At 37.7% G+C, this 10,146-nt stretch overlaps 1 long non-coding RNA gene across 4 annotated transcripts; it reads left to right on the top strand.

Annotated features, from left to right (window-relative positions):
* Nucleotides 1-833: 833 nt before the first annotated feature.
* LOC123483469 lies at nucleotides 834-9,681 on the top strand. Of its 4 annotated transcripts, none has more exons than XR_006658262.1 (5): nucleotides 834-865; nucleotides 5,495-5,545; nucleotides 5,891-7,884; nucleotides 8,003-8,622; nucleotides 8,761-9,681. It is a non-coding gene; the product is annotated as an uncharacterized LOC123483469 (long non-coding RNA). The 4 variants fall into 4 exon arrangements; XR_006658261.1 differs by having other exon boundaries at nucleotides 8,000-8,622; XR_006658264.1 differs by having other exon boundaries at nucleotides 839-865; nucleotides 5,653-7,884; nucleotides 8,000-8,622.
* Nucleotides 9,682-10,146: the final 465 nt, after the last annotated feature.

Below are 10,146 nucleotides of genomic sequence, written 5' to 3'. Positions count from 1 at the left end.
GCCTTTCAGGTTATGTCGATATAGGACTTGTTTTACTGTGGATATAGATACTTTTTTACCTGTTTCCTCCAGCATCATCACAAGGTCCTTTGCTGTTGTTCTGGGATTGATTTGCACCTTTCGCACCAAAGTACATGCATCTCTAGGAGACAGAACGCGTCTCCTTCCTGAGCGGTATGACGGCTTCGTGGTCCCATGGTGTTTATACTTGCGTACTATTGTTTGTACAGATGAACGTTGTACCTTCAGGCGTTTGGAAATTGCTCCCAAGGATGAACCAGACTTGTGGAGGTCTACACATTTTTTTCTGAGGTCTTGGCTGATTTCTTTTGATTTTCCCATGATGTCAAGCAAAGAGGCACTGAGTTTGAAGGTAGGCCTTCAAATAAATCCACAGGTACACCTCCAATTGACTCAAATGATGTCAATTAACCTATCAGAAGCTTCTAAAGCCATGACATCATTTTCTGGAATTTTCCAAGCTGTTTAAAGGCACAGTCAACTTAGTGTATGTAAACTTCTGACCCACTGGAATTGTGATACAGTGAATTATAAGTGAAAAAATCTGTCTGTAAACAATTGTTGGAAAAATTACTTGTATCATGCACAAAGTAGATGTCCTAACCAACTTGCCAAAACTATAGTTTGTTAACAAGAAATTTGTGGAGTGGTTGAAAAACGAGTTTTAATGACTCCAACCTAAGTGTATGTAAACTTCCGACTTCAACTGTATACACTGATTAAATAGAGTATAATATAGAATATTTATTGTTGTGTTTCGTTGCAGACACCAAGTGACAAGATCCCAGCTCAAACTTCAGCAGACCCAGAAGTGAGACAGAGATCCACTTCATCCTTCCAACAGGTTATTACACATTTATTGTAGATCTTTTCTATTTAAATTAAATTGTTGTCTCAGTTCATTCCAAAATATGAATTAAATGGCTTTTTACTGTATTACAACCAACCTTTTGTGTAAAATGTTCACAATATCAAAATTTCGATAACTTCTTTCAATATCATAGCATAAACAAAATTAGCCCGACCATTTGACAGAACTAACCGCCCCTCAAAACATAAAATTAATCTTTATTCTCTCTAATGCCTATGTTTTTGTATTTTTGGGACAATGTTTTTGCCCATTTAACATATTTCTTATCAATTTGCGTGATTTAATTTATATGGCAGTTGATCCATTTACATTGCTTTTAAGGTGGTGAGCTTTCTTTGACAACAAAAGGATAACTCAAAGTCAGGAACCTTGATTCCAGATGTGTTCAGTCGTCAAGTCCTCATTTGGTAATTAGGCTGTTCAAGACGTTAATGTGTTTCAGATTACGTCCCGATATGGTATGACCCAACCAGAGTAGAGTGTGTGTGTTACACGGTCCTCATATTGTTGGTTAGCAGATATTGTACAGTTTTAACCATTTCTATAGAGTCTTGCATAAAAAGCCCAGATCCACATATGAATTATCTTTCCTAACATCTGTGGTCAATGCAGCCCTTGACCTCAGCAATGAGTTTCACCCCAAAGGCGATTATGATTGACAGGTGGTAGGAATATATTGTGACTGAACTGAGTATGATCATTAGTTTACTAAATAGATATGATCTATATTATAAAACACAATATTTCTGACATGTTATTGTTGTATTTCGTTGCAGACACCAACTGACAAGATCCCAGCTCAACCTTCAGCAGACCCAGAAGTGAGACAGAGATCCACTTCATCCTTCCAACAGGTTATTACACATTTATTGTAGATCTTTTCTATTTAAATTAAATTGTTGTCTCAGTTCATTCCAATATATAAATTACATGGCTTTTTACTGTATTACAACCAACCTTTTGTGTAAAATGTTCACAATATCAAAATTCCCATAACTTGTTTCGATATCATAGCATAAACAAAATTAGCCCGACCATTTGACAGAACTAACCGCTCCTCAAAACATTAAATTAATCTTTATTCTCTCTAATGCCTATGTTTTTTGTATTTTTGGGGCAATGTTTTTGCCCATTTAACATATTTCTTGTCAATTTGCGTGATTTAATTTATATGGCAGTTGATCCATTTACATTACTTTTAAGGTTGTGAGCTTTCTTTGACAACAAAAGGATAACTCAAAGTCAGGAACCTTGACTCCAGATGTGTTCAGTCGTCAAGTCCTCATTTGGTAATTAGGATGTTCAAGACGTAAATGTGTTTCAGATTACGTCCCGATATGGTATGACCCAACCAGAGTAGAGTGTATGTGTGTTACACGGTCCTCATATTGTTGGTTAGCAGATATTGTACAGTTTTAACCATTTTTATAGAGTCTTGCATAAAAAGCCCAGATCCATATATGAATTATCTTTCCTAACATCTGTGGTCAATGCAGCCCTTGACCTCAGCAATGAGTCTCACCCCAAAGGCGATTATGATAGACAGGTGGTAGGAATATATTGTGACTGAACTGAGTATGATCATTAGTTTACTAAATAGATATGATCTATATTATAAAACACAATATTTCTGACATGTTATTGTTGTATTTCGTTGCAGACACCAAGTGACAAGATCCCAGCTCAACCTTCAGCAGACCCAGAAGTGAGACAGAGATCCACTTCATCCTTCCAACAGGTTATTACACATTTATTGTAGATCTTTTCTATTTAAATTAAATTGTTGTCTCAGTTCATTCCAATATATAAATTACATGGCTTTTTACTGTATTACAACCAACCTTTTGTGTAAAATGTTCACAATATCAAAATTCCCATCACTTGTTTCGATATCATAGCATAAACAAAATTAGCCCGACCATTTGACAGAACTAACCGCCCCTCAAAACATTAAATTAATCTTTATTCTCTCTAATGCCTATGTTTTTTGTATTTTTGGGGCAATGTTTTTGCCCATTTAACATATTTCTTGTCAATTTGCGTGATTTAATTTATATGGCAGTTGATCCATTTACATTACTTTTAAGGTTGTGAGCTTTCTTTGACAACAAAGGGATAACTCAAAGTCAGGAACCTTGACTCCAGATGTGTTCAGTCGTCAAGTCCTCATTTGGTAATTAGGATGTTCAAGACGTAAATGTGTTTCAGATTACGTCCCGATATGGTATGACCCAACCAGAGTAGAGTGTATGTGTGTTACACGGTCCTCATATTGTTGGTTAGCAGATATTGTACAGTTTTAACCATTTTTATAGAGTCTTGCATAAAAAGCCCAGATCCATATATGAATTATCTTTCCTAACATCTGTGGTCAATGCAGCCCTTGACCTCAGCAATGAGTCTCACCCCAAAGGCGATTATGATAGACAGGTGGTAGGAATATATTGTGACTGAACTGAGTATGATCATTAGTTTACTAAATAGATATGATCTATATTATAAAACACAATATTTCTGACATGTTATTGTTGTATTTCGTTGCAGACACCAAGTGACAAGATCCCAGCTCAACCTTCAGCAGACCCAGAAGTGAGACAGAGATCCACTTCATCCTTCCAACAGGTTATTACACATTTATTGTAGATCTTTTCTATTTAAATTAAATTGTGGTCTCAGTTCATTCCAATATATAAATTACATGGCTTTTTACTGTATTACAACCAACCTTTTGTGTAAAATGTTCACAATATCAAAATTCCCATCACTTGTTTCGATATCATAGCATAAACAAAATTAGCCCGACCATTTGTCAGAACTAACCGCACCTCAAAACATAAAATTAATCTTTATTCTCTCTAATGCCTATGTTTTTGTATTTTTGGGGCAATGTTTTTGCCCATTTAACATATTTCTTATCAATTTGCGTGATTTAATTTATATTGCTGTTGACTAGGGGTGTAACGATCCATCTACTACATCGATGTATCGATTTATATTCATATGATCCAACTACATCGATCTGTGCTCGGCGAGTTGGCATTTTGGACAACATATATCGATCTAACATCGTTTTAAAATGTAATAAATCGATTTTATAGATACTAGGAAATAACCCATTGGATTTAAGCACGTCAGACTTTATATGCAGGGGTGCACATAACTGGTACGCAGATACGCAAGCGCGACAAAAATCAGGAATGCGTAATGACACTTGTGTTACTACGCGCCTTTGCGTACTTGACCGATCTTCTCATCTAACCTTACACATGACATGTTGCTTGTCAACTACTGTCAGGGATGTCCAAAAAGCAACAGACATTAAGCAGATTCTTTGGCGTTTCGCCACCTACAAAGAAACGCCAACTGGAGCCAGAGCCGAAGAAAATACTTTTTTCGGAAAAGTGGCTTGAAGCTAACGATGAGCGCACTGAAATGTGGTGCAAGATTTGCCGCTCAAATCCACATCTAGCAGACAAAACAGGTGCATTTTATAAAGGCTCAAAGAATTTCAACCATCCTTTATTTGACAAACATGAAAAGAGCAAGGAGCACACGAATGTGGCGCAAGCCATTGCTAAAAGCTAGCCGAGAATAAATGTCCAGTCGCCGAGACAAGCTGAATGAAGAACAGCGGCAAGCTCTGTTTAATATTTTTCTCTTTCCATAAAGCTAAACACGCACGTCCCATGTCTTCCTATTCTGAGGATGTTCCTTTACTGAATGCTTTTTGATGGATCTGAGGACATCACAAAAACTGAGCAGGAAATAGTTTACATTGTGTCTGTGTCCAGCAACGGAGAGTTTACTTCGGACTTTATTGGACTGATTGAATTGGGTGCTGACCGAACCGCACAGGCCATAACAGACGGACTTGTGAGACTTTTGGTAAGTTTCATAATACCAGATGGTCTGCATGGAGTCATGAAACACTGTTAAAAATATCAAGACTATTGCCAGCCATTAAAATGCAACTGGTTACCAGGTATTTATTTCAGTCACACTGGTTGAATTTTTGGCTAAAAGGTTACTGAATCGATTTCAAGTCACTGAATCGTTTCGGATCGTATCGTTCTAAATGAACCAATATCGTCTTTGAATCGTATCGACAACCACGAATCGTGATACAAATCGAATCGTTGTTAAAACGAATCGTTACACCCCTACTGTTGACCCATTTACATTACTTTTAAGGTTGTGAGCTTTCTTTGACATCAAAGGGATAACTCAAAGTCAGGAACCTTGACTCTAGATGTGTTCAGTCGTCATCTCCTCATTTTGTACTTAGTCTGTTCAAGGCGTAAATGTGTTTCAGATGACGTCCCGATATGGTATGACCCAACCAGAGTAGAGTGTGTGTGTTACACGGTCTTCATATTGTTGGTTAGCAGATATTGTACAGTTTTAACCATTTCTATAGAGTCTTGCTTGAAAACCCCAGATCCACATATTCATTTTTTCATTTATAGGTCATCTATAAAACAGTATTGTCAATTTCTTAACCCAAATTATTTTCACATACAGTATAATGTATAATATCCTAATTTACTGTTACGGTACTGTGTTATTACAAACAAATATTTATTCTTCATAATTTCATTCAAGGCAAGCAAGTCCAGTGGAATTGTACCCTTCCAGTGTCCTACTGCAAAGCAGGTAAGAAAGCTGCATTCTTGTCATTAGATAAAATAGTTCATGTTCTTTGTTAACACATTGTGGTATTTTTGATGTGAGGAAACATTGTAGAAATTTGTACAGCTTAGAAAAAGCCGCCATCTGCAAAATCTGAGGCGCCGTCATGATCGTTGTGAGGATCGTTATGAGAAGAGATAGCTGAGAGACAGAGGTCTTTCAATCAGTTTACTAGAATACATTTTTCTGTGAGTATGTAGGTGTTATGCACAATGTGATGGTACTGTAGGGAGTATGATACCCTAGGTATTAATGCATGTATAAAGTTATTGACAGAATTAGATGCTTTTTTTCTCCATTTTCCTTCAGACCTTGATGAATCTTCGGATGCTGCAGACTATCTTCCAGACACATGTGGCAATTCCTCGGATGCTTCTATTATAAGTACTACAAGTTCTTGTAGTAAGGAATATAAAACCACAGAAAAGAATCTCCACCACAAATTGTCAGAGAACAAACCATTAGGGAATGTTACAGCACACAGTGGGGATAGTACCACCAGTTCAGAGAAGCCAAGAACATTAAGTTATTCAAAGATGCGCAGCAATCCTTGTACTTCAGTAATAAGCTGCAGTGCCAATTCATCAGAGAACACATCACACCAGAAAAGCTCCATAAATGTCACAACTTTGTCAATAACAGCAAAAGGAAGCAAGTACAACAAGAAGCAATTTTGTCTTTATTGTAAAAAGGCCATTTATAAATTGGCAAGACACCTCGAATCCATCCACAGTGAAAAGCCTGATGTTGAAATGGCTTTCAGTTTTTATAAAGGATCCCGCAAAAGAAGAGAGTTGTTACGCTCTCTTAAGAAGAGATGAAACTTTGACCATAATACTGAAGTGGCAAGCTGTGGCACTGGAGAGATGGTTGCCTGTAAAAGACCTAGTAATGCAAAACCATCTGATGACTACCGTGACTGCAAATTTTGCGAAGGACTGTATGCAAGAAATTCCCTATGGAGACATGTGAGAAACTGCCCGAAGAAGTCTGTTGAGGGAGAGCCTCAAGTTGGGCGAAAACGGATTCAACTGCACTTACTAAGACCTGACTCAGTTAAGGAAACTGTTTGGAAGATTGCTTGTGAAATGAACCAGGATGACGTTTCCTCGGTTGTAAGGAGTGAAACTGAATTCCTTTGTATCGGCGAGTCACTGTTCAATTCCAGGAAACCATATGAGAGAAGGAATGCCTACATACGCCAAAAAATTAGAGTGATGGCAAGACTATTGATAATGGCAAGGGCTATAACACCTTTGAAGAGCACCGAAGTCCTTGTTATGCCCTGTAACTTTCCCCATGTGATACAGGCAGTAAGATATGTTGCTGGTTATGATGTTGAAAGCAACTCGTATAAAATCCCATCATTGGCTTTGAAATTGGGACACAGTTTAGCCAAAGTTGCAGGCATTATTCAATGCAATGCCATCACTGCAAATCGCCCTGCTGTTGCAGAGTCTGCAAAGCAATTTGCCACTTTACATCAGAAAAAGTGGACAGAGTCCATTTCAGCTGCCGCATTGGGTACACTTCAACAAGCCAAATGGAATAAACCACAGGTTTGACCCTTTACAGAGGATGTGTCGGTGCTGCACACGTTTCTTGCTACTGAGCGTGCTAAGTGAATGAAGGACCTTGAGGAAGAACCCAACAGCAAAAGCTTTGGAAATCTTCCTAAAGTGACTTTGATGCAGGTAGTACTATTTAACAGAAGGAGGGAAGGGGAAGTTTCAAAAATGGAGCTTCAGTCTTTCACATCCAGGGATCTTACGAAGCTTAATCCAGACATTGTGAGGGGCCTTACTGACTTCGAGAGGAAGCTTGCAGAGCACTTTGAGAGAGTTGAGATTCGAGGTAAAAGGTCAAGAAAGGTTCCAGTGCTTCTAACCCCTGACATGATCACTGCTATGGACCTCCTCATGATAAGCAGAAAAGAGTGTCAAGTCCACAAAGAAAATGTGTACATGTTTACACGGCCAGGTGTCCTTTCCCATTACAGAGGCTCCGACTGCTTTCACAAGTATGCAAACAATGTGGTGCAAAGAACCCAGAGGCACTCACCTCAACAAGATTGCGAAAACAAGTCGCCACTTTGTCCACACTACTAAACCTCAAAGAAAATGAAATGGATCAACTTGCCACCTTTCTAGGACATGACATCCGTGTCCATAGAGAATTCTATCGGCTTCCAGAGAGTACCCTGCAGCTCGCAAAAGTCAGCAAACTGTTGATAGCAATTGAAAAAGGAAGACTGCCTTACCTGCAGGGGAAAGGGCTGGATGACATTGAGGTCAATCCTGAAGGTAAAATTTAGTTTGAAATATAGTTTTTAGCCACTTCAAATATAACTATTATAAGTGTTGTTAGTCCTTAATTTAAATAATTGGCCGTAAATGTTTTTTACCCAACCATATGAAGTAGAAATGAGTGATGATGATTCCAGTGAAGAAACCATTGCTGACCTACATCATTGCAAAAGTATCCTGACTTGTATATATGTGGTAATATCTTTAAGTTATGTCACATAAATGCACATTTCTGTGGGGATTATCGAAATGATCCTCTATCTGTTTTTTAACAATCACATTGGTGGTGATAAGTAATTCCACATTTATGGATTTGCAATCAGTTTATGTTTATATCTCAAATATCAGTTAATATCTAATGTAGAATTGCATATTGCCTGACATTGAGGTTGTTTACAGTGAATAATACAAGCAAGCAAACGTATTGTCATGAAGCTCATAGAACATAATCACATTCATTATTACTTTGCAAAGGCTCAACAACAGAGACTTCTAGGGACCAGACACTTCTGAGGCAAACACCAGAGTCAACCACCCTGGACAACATGGAGGGCACTTCTGAGTCAACCACCCTGGACAACATGGAGGGCACTTCTGAGTCAACCACCCTGGACAACATGAAGGGCACTCCTGAGTCAACCACCTTGGATAACGTACACATGAGCAACACACAACCAAGACATGGTAAAATAGTCACATCCCAAGCATCCTCAAAGTGCTCCAAAGGAAAGCAAGGTTAGTAAGCATTTTGTATTCACATGTATTGATAACATCATATAACTACTAACTAGAATCCTTTGTATCATATCCTCCATTTGTCACTTTAGCAGAGCTCATTGTTAATCAGTTGTATTTTGTTTCCATTTATGAAAGCTGTGAAGGTGAGAAGCAAGTGGACAGGTGATGAAGTGAAAGCTGTTGAGAGGCATTTGCTTAATTTCATAACAAGCTGCAGAATACCAGGTAAAAAGGACTGTGACTCCTGCCTCCAAGCAGAGCCAGTAGCTCTGAAAGACAGAGACTGGGTTGCTATCAAATACTACATCCACAACAGAAATGTAGCATTAAAAAGGAAGATGAATAGATAGAACTAGAGCATGCCAACTGTAGCTCAGGTACCATTCAATTCCAATTTCAATCAGCTTCTCCTCAGATAGTGTTAATATCTGTGGGTTTCATGTTCATATTATTTTATTTTCCTTAAATGATTTATATTGTTGGTTCTTGTACAAACATGCCACATAGGCTCGACTGTAGATCCCACATGTTTGTATGTTTATGTATAATTGAGGGCTATTAATGAGCATATGTTTGCTACTTATGGTCAAATTTTTTTGGTATAACAGTTGATGATATAGGTTAATACTCTGCTCTCATTGACAGGGAAACGAGATAAACAGTACTTAAAGGGATTGTTATTGTTCCTAAGTTTTCAGAAGCACTTTGTTCTTAACCACAAGTTGTTGAATGTGGCAAGGTGTTTAAATTACTGTTAAACTATTACCATTTCAATGGGTGCTTGTAACAGGCCTTGTGTATGGTAACTTGCACTATGTAACTATGATGTAAATCCCTATGTTATTTAGACAGGTTAGCTGAATGTACACTGTCATGTTTCATAGAAGCTGGATGCTTTAATAGAGAGTTTCTCATTCATTTCAAACATGCCATTTCTACTGCCTTGTGCATAGCAGGGAAGGAGGCAAAGTGTAGGTGGTCTATTCTGGGTGTTCAATTGATTTGTTAATTTGCATATTTTCGCTGGCACTCAATAAAAGTAAGGCATAAAGTGTTCCCTCTTTTTTTACATGAATATTGACTGCAAATGTATTGTTATAAATAACAATAATACGACTTAAACAGTAGACTGAGAATATATTATATTTATGAGCTATGTGAACATGGATAGGCATTTCTGTTGAAGGTTACCTATCTGGTGAGCATGATTATTATAATAATTTTTTTAAAGCTTTAGTTAAGTATTGTACACCTATGATTCTTATGCAGACATTTCAACATGTAACCGGAACCACGTTCAAATACAGACCCAATTTACAGGTTCTTCATAAGTCACATAAACCTGAAAATCAGTGTGTATCTATGGGCTGCTGTTGCTATGGGCCTTATATGTCACATGAACCCGAAAAAGTCCTCATATATACTATTAAAATCAGGTCTGAACAAAATATAGCCCTAGACAAAATCTCAACAGATGGATGTATTCCTAGAATCATGGGACCAAACTATTCTGATTCCCAG

Source organism: Coregonus clupeaformis, unplaced genomic scaffold, assembly GCF_020615455.1.
Source record: "Coregonus clupeaformis isolate EN_2021a unplaced genomic scaffold, ASM2061545v1 scaf0129, whole genome shotgun sequence".
Lineage (NCBI taxonomy): Eukaryota > Metazoa > Chordata > Actinopteri > Salmoniformes > Salmonidae > Coregonus > Coregonus clupeaformis.
The sequence above is the reverse complement of the archived record's forward strand: the minus strand, read 5'-3'. Positions and strand labels throughout refer to the sequence as shown.